Genomic DNA, 11,430 nt, shown 5'->3' on the forward strand with positions numbered 1-11,430 from the left:
AGGATTTGCCCAGAGTTGAATTAACTGCTAACTCTGAGGGAGTGAACAGACCCTTCTTGGAACTTCCAGAGCATCGCCCTGTCATTAGTGACAAATGACTATAGGGTAAAGTTCACAAACATAGAAGTACATGATAGAAACCTAGTACTTACAAGTGGTATTTCAAATCAGAGGCAAGATTTCATAATGATGTTACAGCAGTTAGGTAACCACTTAAAAACATGATAGATCCTTCTCACCACTCATGAGAATGAAGTCGAAATGACTCAGAAACTTAAAGATAGAGAGAAACTGTACAAACACGAGGAGAAAACGGAGGTGAATTTTTCTACATTACAATTTAGGTAATTTTTTCTGATGTTGACTCAAAGAGATAAAGGGAAGGAAATGCTGATCCAGTGAGTGTATACTCACCATGCCCAAGACCCTGAGTTTGATCTCCAATATTAAAAAAATAAATAACTTGGTACATTTTATCACACCACCCACCAAGAAAGGGTCTTACTATGCAGCTTTGACTGGTTTAAACTCACTTTGTAGAATAAGTTGGCCTTGAACTCATAAAATCTATTTCTGCCTGATTAGTTCTGGGGTTAATCAGATTTTTTTTAATTCCATGCTAAAAAGTTTCATAAACTTTTTTATGAAAGCAAGATTTGCATATAAACCCATACTAATTACAAACAACCGTGGGGAGAAAAGGTTTTGACTAAAAATTCAAGAGAAAGGTCAAAAGGTATATAAACAAAAGAAAGTATGAAGATCTGGTTGACCTGTGAGTGCCTTTGATACCAGCTCTAAGGAAGAAGGCAAATCTTTGAGTTCAAGGCCAGCCTGGATCTACGTGGTAAGTTCCCAGGTCTACATAGGGAGACCCTGTTTCCAAAAAAGGTGAGGGGTGGGGGGTAACCAGTCAAACTATCCTATGTTGAGATATGAGATGCTGGGTTTTTAATACAGGAGTATGGGGATAGCATGTATAGAGTTAACTTTTTAGGAAACTGTTTTTGCAATGGGTCATTTTATATTCCTAATGATTTTCTCCCCCACCACACCCCCTTAATAAATTTGTCCACTGACAGAGTAAGCCAGATCAAGATGAATTGAAAAAAATGTAACTCTATACATGTTATCCCCACACTCCTAGGTATTTAACACACGAGAAATGGTATCAAAACATCTATATAAAAACAGACAGAAATGGTCTAACAGTCCCATACTGCAAACAATCTAATTAGCAATCCCCAGTCTGCAAAGAGTACAAACACACGAACCCGAAACCCTTAATTAAATAGCAAGCACTAGCAGCATAGGTTTGTTGATACCAACATTACCAGAGGCACACAGTGCTGCCTTCACTATACTGTTTCAGCTACAGCTATGCTGTCACCAGGCAATAGGAATTCTTCAGCAGCATAATATCTCCTGTCGTACACGGAGCTGATTGAATAGAATACTGTTATGGTGCAAATGACTGTGTTTTATCAGTCTTTCATGTGGTAAGGTTCTGCCTTTCCTTTTTTTGGAGACAGGGTTTCTGTGTTGCCCTTGTCCTAGAACTTTCTTTGTAGACCAGGAATTCAGAGCTCCTTCCTGCTTTTGGCTGTGGGGATTCAAGGCAAGCAAAACCACTGCCTGCCCTTTCTTTGTTTTTGACAAAGGGTTTTGTCTTGTAAATCCAGGCTGGCTTTGAATTATCAGGAGGTTGAGGCTGTCCTCCTGGTCCTCCTATCTCTGCTCTGGATGGATAACAAGTGTATACCACCACTGGCACAGTTCTACTGCCAGTAACTGTGTGTTTTGGCAGTGCATGGAAACTTATTATTTTATATTCTATCTTGTCCAATTATGTTAAGACAGTTTTGCTATTAATTTTCTAGGGCTTTTCATATTAAACCATCACATTACCACGAAAGAAACTTTTATTTCTTCTTTCTCCATTGTTAGCCCTTTATTTCTCCTTTTCTGTTTATGGGCTCATACTTTCAGCATACCATTAAACAAAAGAGACAGTGAGAACACCTACTTTGCTCTGGATCATTTTTATTAAAATGCTGGCTTTAAGATTAAGGTGCATATTTATTTGTTTCAGGTAGTGTCGCTAACTAGTTGAGGCTGGCTTTTAACTCTCAATCTTCCTGTGCCACCATACAAGTACTGGATTAACAGGTATGTATTTTCACGAGTCTGGCTATTTCTCTTCCATTTAGAGACTACTTCATGACTGTCTATAGTCAAACCTAGTTAGTCATTTAATACTGTGTAAGGTGCCTATTTATTATTAAGACAAAATGTTAATAAATCACCTATGGATCCATTCTTGCTTTTTCAATGTTTTTATTAGAAAAGGTATTCACAGGCCTTTAGACAAAGTAATATGTTAAGTTACACGTTTCTAAATATGGAAACATGTTATTTCCTTAAAAACCAGAGACTACATATTCAAGGTTTACAATCATATTCCTGCCTTATCAGCACTTTTTATTTCTTTGTACTATCTTTATCAATTTAGAAGTTATGTGTTATTCCTGCATTATAAAAACAATTATGTTTTTCTTCATTTTGCATACTAATGTAGCATTGGGAATACTTCTACTTTCTACCTTTGTATTTATTTTGTTCTTATTTGAGCTAGTAGTTTATTTTTATTGATGTGCTTAGGGTTATCAGTGTTCCTCTCCTCCCTGCTCTGAGCTGCAACCTACAGATTAGGATTACGATAATTTAGCACTTTTTAGAGTGCTACGTCTTGGTGGGTCAAAGTATTTACAATGCAAGCCTGAGGACCTGAGCTTGACATAACGTAGGAGAGAACTGATATCACAAAGTTGTCCTCTGACCCCCATATAAGGCACACATTTGTGAATATGTATGCACATAAACACACAACTAACTGAATTTTAAAAATTGTAATTTGAAGCTGGGCTTGGTGGCACAGGTCTTTAATCCCAGCACTTAGAAGTCAGAGGCAGGCGGATCTCTGTACAAAGTGAGTTCCAAGACAGTCAGAGCTATTACACAGAGAAACCCTGCCTCAAAAAAGCCAAAACCAAAGAAAAAATCCAAACCCCCCAAACAACAACAACAACAATAACAGATATTTATAATCGTATTTTCCTCTAAACCCCCATGAAGCCTTTTACTAATGAAAGACACACTTTTGAATGTGTAATAAGAGTTCAATGTCTAATCTGAAAAGCTCTCATGTACCTTTCCTATCAATTTCTACTTTTGTTCTAGAGTTCTGTTTTTATAAATGCAGGCTGAGAATTCCTTATCTTTTTTTTTTAATGAGACAGGTTTTTTGTTTGTTTGTTTGTTTGTTTTTTGTTTTTTTGTAACCCTGGTCATCCTGGAACTCTGTAAACCAGGCTTACCTCATATTCAGAGATTTACCTGCTGGGCTTAAAGTTGTTATCACCTTGTCCAGAGGGTACTCTTTGTCTTAAATGCTTCAGAGAAGAAGCCTTTAATTCACAAAAGGGAATATATCATATGGTATAGGTTAATATTTATTTAAAATGCTTGGGAGCAAATCAAAACAACTCTGATATTCCATCTTACACATGTAAGAATGGCCAATATCAAAAACACTGATGACAACTTATGCTGGAGAGGTTGTGGGGAAAAGGGAACACTTCTCCATTGCTGGTGGGAATGCAAGCTGGTACAACCCCTTTGGATGTCAGTGTGGCAATTTCTCAGAAAATTAGGAAACAACCTTCCTCAAGATCCAGTAATACCACTTTTGGGTATATATCCAAAGGATGCTCAATCGTACCACAAGGACATGTGCTCAACAATGTTTATAGCAGCTTTGTTTGTCATAGCCAGAACCTGGAAACAACCTAAATGCCCCTCAATTGAAGAATGGATAAGGAAAATGTGGTACATTTACACAATGGAGTACTACACAGCAGAAAAAAAATGACATCTTGAATTTTGCAGGAAAATAGATGGAGCTAGAAAACATTATTTTGAGTGAGGTAACCCAGACACAGAAAGAAAATTATTATATTACTCATAGGTGGTTTTTAAACAGAAAGCAAAGAAAGCTAGCTTACAAAAACCACAATCCCAGAGAATTTAGACAACAATGAGGACACTAAGATAGACTTACATATATCTAATCTACATGGGAAGTAGAATATAAAAAGACAAGATCTCCTGAGTAAATTGGGAGCATGGGGACCTTGGGGGAGGGTTGGAGAGGGGAGGGGAGAGGCAGGGAAGAGAAAAGAGAAAAGTGTAGAGCTCAATAAATATCAATAAAAGAGAGAGAGGGGGAGAAAGAGGGAGAGGGGAAAATGCTTGGGAGAATAAGAATTTTAAATATAAAAGCAGGCATTGATCTCATTTGCCCTGCTACAGTTTCTAAAATAGTTGGGGTTACAGGTCTGTGCAGTTTCAAAGGTGGTCTCACTCCGCAGCCCAGGCTGGTCTTGGGCTAATCTTCCTAGACTTTGGGTGTGAAAACCACACCTAGATTATTTACCCCTTCTTCCTGAAAGACAAAGTCAGATTAGATAGTTAAAGCTGGACTTTACCTTGAAATCTCTGCCTTTTCCTTCAAGTGTTGGTGTTACAGCTGAATATCACTGTACACCAGTCTTTACATAGAAGTATTCTTATTTTTGGCCTGGAGAGATGGCTCAGAGGTTAAAGGCTAGGCTCACAACCAAAAATATAAGAAGTATTCTTATTTTCATTACACCTATGTTTTTCTTTTTTTGGAGACAGGGTCTCACCAGGTAGCCTTGTCTAGCCTAGAACTAGCTAGTAAACTAAGCTGGCCTTCAACTCCCAAGCATCCTCCTGCCTCTGCCTCCTAAGTGCTGGGATTAAAGGAATGGCAACTTTTCTGGCCCCCTTTTTAAGAATTATTTTATTTTATGAGTGTTTTGTTTGCATGAATGTCTGTCTACTACTTGTGTCTCTGGTGCCTGTAGAGTTCAAAAGAGGGTGCTGGATCCCTTGGAACTAGGTGACAGAGGGGCTGTGAGCAACTATGTAGGTTACTAGAAGAGCAGCCAGTGATTTTTTTAAATTTTGTTTTTTTCAAGATAGGGTTTCTCAGATTGGACCTGGTTGTCCTGGAACTAGCTCTTGTAGACCAGGCTCAAACTCACAGAGATTCTTTGCCTCCTGAGGACTGGGATGAAAGGCGTGTGTCACCAAACAGCTAACAACACTGGTAAGCCACCTTCTCTCCAGCTACTACACCTACGTTTTGACTGTGTACTATCACTTCAGGTTAGGTCAAATTTTCTGCCTGTGTGGTGTTATACGGTATTCAAAATGTTTTTGAGTTTTGGGATACTTCAGACTTTAGATTTTTCGGGTCAGGGAAGGTCAACCTAAATTTAAGATTAGGAGCTGGCCACTGGCAGTGCATTTCTACCTGTAAGCCCACCATTCCAGAGACTGAGGCAGGAGACTGCAAATACAAGGTCATTTTAGGTGACACAGAAATTCTGTCAAGAAAGTATGAACGTTTCTGTGCCTAATTTCTTTCAATCAGCATGGCATATTTGAGACCCATCTGTCACAACATCTACAAATGGTAATGGTCCATTGCCTTTTATTACTAAGCAGTATTCTACTTTATCTATGTATTAGTTTATCTTTTCCCCATCCAGCTTTGACTATGAACAACATTGTCACTAAATTTTTGTATAAGGAACAAACACATTGCATCTCTTTATGGGAATTTCTTCTAAGACCCCCCTTGCCCCAAGAATGGCAGAAACTGAGAGGATAGTTCTGAACCCTATGTAGACAACGAGTACTCCCGTACAATAAGTACCTAAAAAGAACTTTAATTTATACACTAGGTATACATTATGTATCATTAATAAAACATCACAGCCATACAGTATAATGAGAGTTATCTGAATGTACTTCAAGAATCTTACTGAGCTCCTCTTCTAGTGACGACACAATGAGTATACAGTGAGGATGATAGAGATTTAGGTTGTTACATAAAGGTATTTGAACACAGCCTGTGACACCTTGACAGTCAAGCTGATAATCAAGATGGATAAGAAGTAATGGTTGGATATGAAGTGTGCAAAGCATGGAAAAGTTGAACAAAGAATAATTCATGACCTAGACAGAGATATGAGACGTTTTCTCAAATCTTTTTTGTTTCGGTTTGTTTTTGAGAGAGGGTTTCTCTGCTTAGCACTGGCTATACTGGACCTCTGTAGACCAGGCTGGCTTCAAACTTACAGAGATCCATCCATCGATCTTCCCAAGTGCTAAGATTAAAGGTACATGCCACCACCGCTTGGCTATTTACTCAAATATTAAACTTGTGTGATTAAGTTCAGATGAGAATTTAAGAGATTTAGAAGCTAGAAAGCTACTTAGCTTTGCTGGCCTGTCTCATTACAACACTAGGACCAAATGCATAATCTGGTTAGTGATTAGGTCCAAATTCTACACTTCTGAGTCCAATTTATTGTTCTATCAGTATTACAAATCCGGATGGCACAATCACTTGGACCTCACTTTACCTTTTTTTTTTTTTTTAAAGAAAATCTAACTTACTTCAAAGGAAGAATGTGTAATAAAACATCTTACAAATGGGTTGTTAGCTCTTCAGGAAAAAAGTTATGAAACTAAGTTTATGAACCTGAAATGCTAACTAAAAAATAACATAGCTTTATAAAAATTAATTAGGAAACACAGTGGCCTAGAGGGTCTTAAAGATTATTACCACTGTTTAATTTTTGTGTGTGTATATATGTTAGGGATTAAACTCAGGGCCCTGCAAATGTCAGCAAGCACAGGCCTGTAGCCACACCCTGGTGCATTTTAAACATGTATTTGGAACAGGCATGATTGGTGAGATAGGTGGAGAGAAACTTGCCACTAAGCCTGACGACCTGAGTTTGATCCAAGGATAAAGGTTCTAAGCCATTTTCTGACCTCCACACATGCTATGGCACGCACACGCCCCCTCCAATACAAACATGCAATAAATAAAAATTGAATGAATAGAAGCTATCCAATACTGAGTTAGAGACATACATGTATACAAGGGGTTATTCTCCCATGCATAACAAAAGTTAAGAGATTAAAAAATTTAAAGTCTAAAAGTAAAGTAGCCTTTAAATTACAATGCCAAACACCAGAAATATAAAAATCTACTAAATTTAGTATGTCTGCTCTTAAACTAGACTATGAAGTAGGTGCAAATAATTGAGCTACAATGCTTTAAATAAATTATATACAAGCAGCTTTATAATAGGGGTGGCAATTGTACAATGAAAAGGAGATCTGGGAAGATACTGATAGAAACACTCGATTTTTAAGTGCAGTAACTGTATGGTATTTTGTGTTTAGACAAATAAAGCTTGCTTGGAAATCAGAGGGTGGAGCGAGCCACTAGTTAACTGTAGAGGCGAGGCAGTGGAGGCACCTTTAACCACAGCACCTGGGAGGAAGAAGATCCACAGTTCAAGGCCAACCTGGGTCACAAGAGTGATCCAGGAGCTGGTGGCTCCAGCCTTTAATCCCAGCACGAGGGAAGTGGAAACAGGAATTTAAGGCAGGTAAAAACAGGATCTCACCCCAGTCAGTCTAAGGATTCCTAGAGACAGGATTTCCCCAATTTAGCCCTGAGACTTCGTAGTGGGAAGTGGCTGGCCGCTCTGCTTCTTTGATCTTTCACCCTAAATATCTGACTTGACTTAGGGTTTTTACTGTTAAGACTAATTAGGATTGTGCTTCAAGTGATCATCACATCTCTGGATGGAGGCTTACAGAAACCCTATGAAAAGAGTAAGACTTGATTCTCACCCCATATTTCAGATGAAGAGAATGACACTTAAGGCGAGCTGCTAGTACATATAAATGATATTACAATTACTGCAGAAAGTTCTATTAGATAGCAACGAATGATTCTATACCCACCTTTCAACTATGAGGAGAAAATCAAGGTATCTGATGCTGTCCCACAAGGCCACAGGGCTTGACAGTGGCAAAATTGCAACTCAAGCCTCTTCTAACAGTGTTCCCCTGACTATCACTGCCCCTGTTTCTTACATTCAGGGTTTATTCAAGCAGATTTATAGCCTTTAATTTTTCATTATGCTCTCTAGCAAAGCCAGAAGAGAAACTATAAATTCGTGGCATGGGGGGGGGGGTCCTTAATAAAAAAGCTTAAGAAATATTAAGTTCTTGGCTGGAGATGTAGTGTAACAGTGCTCGGCACACATGAGGTTCTGGGTTCACTCATCATCACTGCATAAACTGGATATGCTGGCCCACGCCTATGAATCACAGCAAGTTGCAGGCCAGGAAGGGATATTTGAGATCCTACCTCAAAACAAAAATCAAAAATTCCATGACAATCTAAAAGTAAAATATGCATCTTTATATTATTATTAAGGTACTAAGGATACCCTATTAGGACCTATTAGAAGATGAATCTAAGCTTATAAATACAATCTTTATGATTTTTACTGTCATGTATTTGAAACCCTGAGACAAAGGACAACTTATGGTCTTTGAATTTTATGTGGAAGGCTAATTCTCCAGTTGTTTTTGTGAAATGGGGGTTTTTACTGTACAGCCCTGTATACGCTGCCCCTTGGGTGGTGGGATTAGAGGCAAACACCACTATCTTCGGCCTAGGCAGATATGGAAACAATTTTAAAGATGAAAAGGTGAGAAATAAGGAGCAATACAAAACAGTCGATTTCTCTAATTTTAGAATGTGGTTATTCAGATCACTCCTGGCTTTCAGTAATTTAGTACTTTAATGGATATGACATTAACACACAGTTTTTTATTCATAAACTACAATTATGTTTTAGTTTGAATTGTGTGTTTTAACACAATTTAAAAAATCTGCTTTACTTTTATTTACAAAAGTAACTTAAGGGACAAGAAGGAGCACCTGGGTATCAGGAAAAGACCAGGATAATAAGATCTGTGTATATAGCCAGTCATAAAAATACAGTGATGCCCTCTTCAAAAACAAAACCAGTTGTTCCTGTCTAGTATGTTTAGAATGCAAATGCTTCCAAAGTCAGTCAAATTACGTCATGACGGCTCATGTTTAAAGTTAGCAGAAAAAAACAACTTAGAACTCTATAGTGACTCAAATTTCGAAGATGTGAGTAAAGAGCTCCGCAAATTTTCACAGCTAGGATTCAAATCTATATTAAACTTTAGTGACTAGCCCCGCGAGAGGACACTGTATGCTGAAGTTCACAGAAAGTTACAAAATGGCCAAAAACCTTGCCTCACCAGAAGACATTATCAACAGACACTTATTCAAGACAGCTTTTGCCCTAATCTGCAATGCATTTGCAATCCTTGAATATGGGGTTCTATATAAATAGAAGCTATTTGGTATTCAGAGGAGGTGGTGCAAAAACAGCTATTTTCTTTCTAAACACTCTTTGGTGCTGAGGTAAACAGTCTGAAACAGAAGAGCAAAGCAACAGTCTCTATCATAGGTTGGAGACGAGAAACAAGTTTGCTTTAACAGTATCAGGAGCTACTGGAAGTTAAGCACATCAGTGGGTGCCAATCTGTGTCTGCAAGTGAACTACGAAGGGACAAATTCTGGTGCATATTAATGCTGGGAGGGCTAAAAATACTTAAAACTCAAAAGTAAACATTAAAGTACTATAAACATTTTCAGTCTCGTATAAGATATAATTGTAAGGGGGGGGGGAAAGGATGGCTCAGTAGGTAAAGGTGATTTCTGCCAACCTTGATGACCTGGGTCTGATTCCTGGGTTCCACATGGCAGAAGATGAGGTGATGACCTCAACCTGTCTTCTGACCTATACACACACAACGTAGTATGCCCTACCCCATAAATAAATTAATGTTAAAAAAGAGCATTTTTGACATTTTGGAGAGGACACGGGGTTTGCAAAGACCACAAGTCAAACTGATGGGAAGGAATAGTTCTGATTATTTGTTTTCCAGGTATTGCCTTTATCAGCATCAGTACTATTCCTTCCCCAGGTCCGATTTTAGACTTTTTTAGGAAAAGTGATTCAGGCAACAGGCAAATGTACAATGGCAGTACTAAGGAAAGAAATGGGGTTAAAATCACTAATCTCAAAAAGGAATACTAGCGAGACAGTCATGAAGTCCCCACACAGCAATAGTCTGGCTTCCGGGAGAAAAGTACCAACCATGTTCAGCCATGTAAGTAGCACACTAACAACTGACCCAGGGAAGTTTTCAGTTGGCCTTCACTATCTCTTAACTCTCCCCACCCCCCTGCACTTCCCTGCTCTTCTTTCCTGGCACACAAAATATAGGCCAATGAGCAGTGGGTGGGTGAGGAGGATGTGAGAACAAATTTGAGAAGTAAAAAAGGGAGCAACTTAACCAGGGCATGAATGAGACTGAAGGGTCTAACACGGGCAGACGAACAAGTATCAGAAAGACTGGAAATAACGGAAGGTGCCTTCCTCGGCTGCAGCGCGTGTTCTATGTGTGTAGTTTAAGTAGAGGTCAGACTACCTACCACTTGTCGGAAGCAGGACAGGGGCGGCTGCTTTGGGTGACTTCTAGTGTCTCTTCCGACTCTGAAATGTTAGGATTTCTAGTTCACAAAGGAGACCGTGAAGATGATGGAAGTCCACCGACTTGGAACTCTTCTGAAGCAGCAGCCTTGGCGGCTGACTCCCCAACACCACTCCTACGTCTCCCTCCCACACGTGCCCACCCCGCCCCCTTTCAATAGCAGCACCTCCACGTGCAAAATGCCTCCCGGCACTGGCCCCACTTTAGTGGGCTCCTTCCCCTGCAAAGCCCTGAAACTCCGTCTGCGCCTGCCCCCACACCCCAGAGAAGTGAGGACACCACTCTCCCACCCTTGGCAGCTAAAAAAGGAAAAGTCTCCCATCTAGACTTTCTCCTCAGCCAGAACGGGGCTGGGGACGGGCAGAGAAAAACTTTCTTCTCATACATTTTTTTTCCTTTCCCAGAGATTTGAGAGAACCCCAAGTCAGAGGTTGAGGGGGGAGGGGAACCCCTTGAACGTTAAACGGCCAGTAGGGGGAGGGGAGCTCTGGAGACGGAGGGGGCGTGGGAAGAAGAAACAGCCCCGCGAGCGGGGTCCCAGAGTGGCAGGCGTCCCCCCGCAACCTGGCACACAAAGCGGCTGCTGCGCTCGGCTCTCACCAGATCCTTTGTGTTTTCCATCAGGGCCTCATGGGTAGGGGCCGTCCGTGCTCCCCGAGCCCGCGGCGCCCCCTCCCCCCCGAGCAGGGGGCGGGCGCCTCTCCGCGGGACTGTGGCGACTACAGGGGGGGACCCCCGGCTGGGCCCGGGCCAGTGGCGGCAGTGGCAGCCCCCGGATTTCCCCCCTTTAACTCGGGTGGCCCCAGGATATCAACAACATTAGCATAGCCCTCCCTCCCCAGCGCGCCTGCGCCGTGACCCGCGCCC

General features: G+C 40.5%; 1 protein-coding gene across 12 annotated transcripts in view; it reads right to left on the minus strand.

Annotated features, from left to right (window-relative positions):
- Mbtd1 (mbt domain containing 1) overlaps positions 1 to 11,430 on the minus strand; it is a 63,810-nt gene that overhangs the window by 52,083 nt on the left and 297 nt on the right. For 2 of the 12 annotated variants that reach the window (XM_075991099.1, XM_075991098.1), the window contains exons 1-2: positions 11,164 to 11,422; positions 10,505 to 10,565 (exon numbers count right to left, since the gene is read on the minus strand). The exons of 4 other annotated variants lie outside the window; for them this stretch is intronic. The gene's annotated coding sequence lies outside the window, so the exon portion shown is untranslated. Of the gene's footprint in view, positions 1 to 10,504; positions 10,566 to 11,163; positions 11,427 to 11,430 lie in introns of those variants that run through there. 6 more of the 12 variants (XM_075991095.1, XM_075991089.1, XM_075991097.1 and 3 more) reach the window with 4 other exon arrangements.

Source organism: Microtus pennsylvanicus, chromosome 11 (assembly GCF_037038515.1).
Source record: "Microtus pennsylvanicus isolate mMicPen1 chromosome 11, mMicPen1.hap1, whole genome shotgun sequence".
Lineage (NCBI taxonomy): Eukaryota > Metazoa > Chordata > Mammalia > Rodentia > Cricetidae > Microtus > Microtus pennsylvanicus.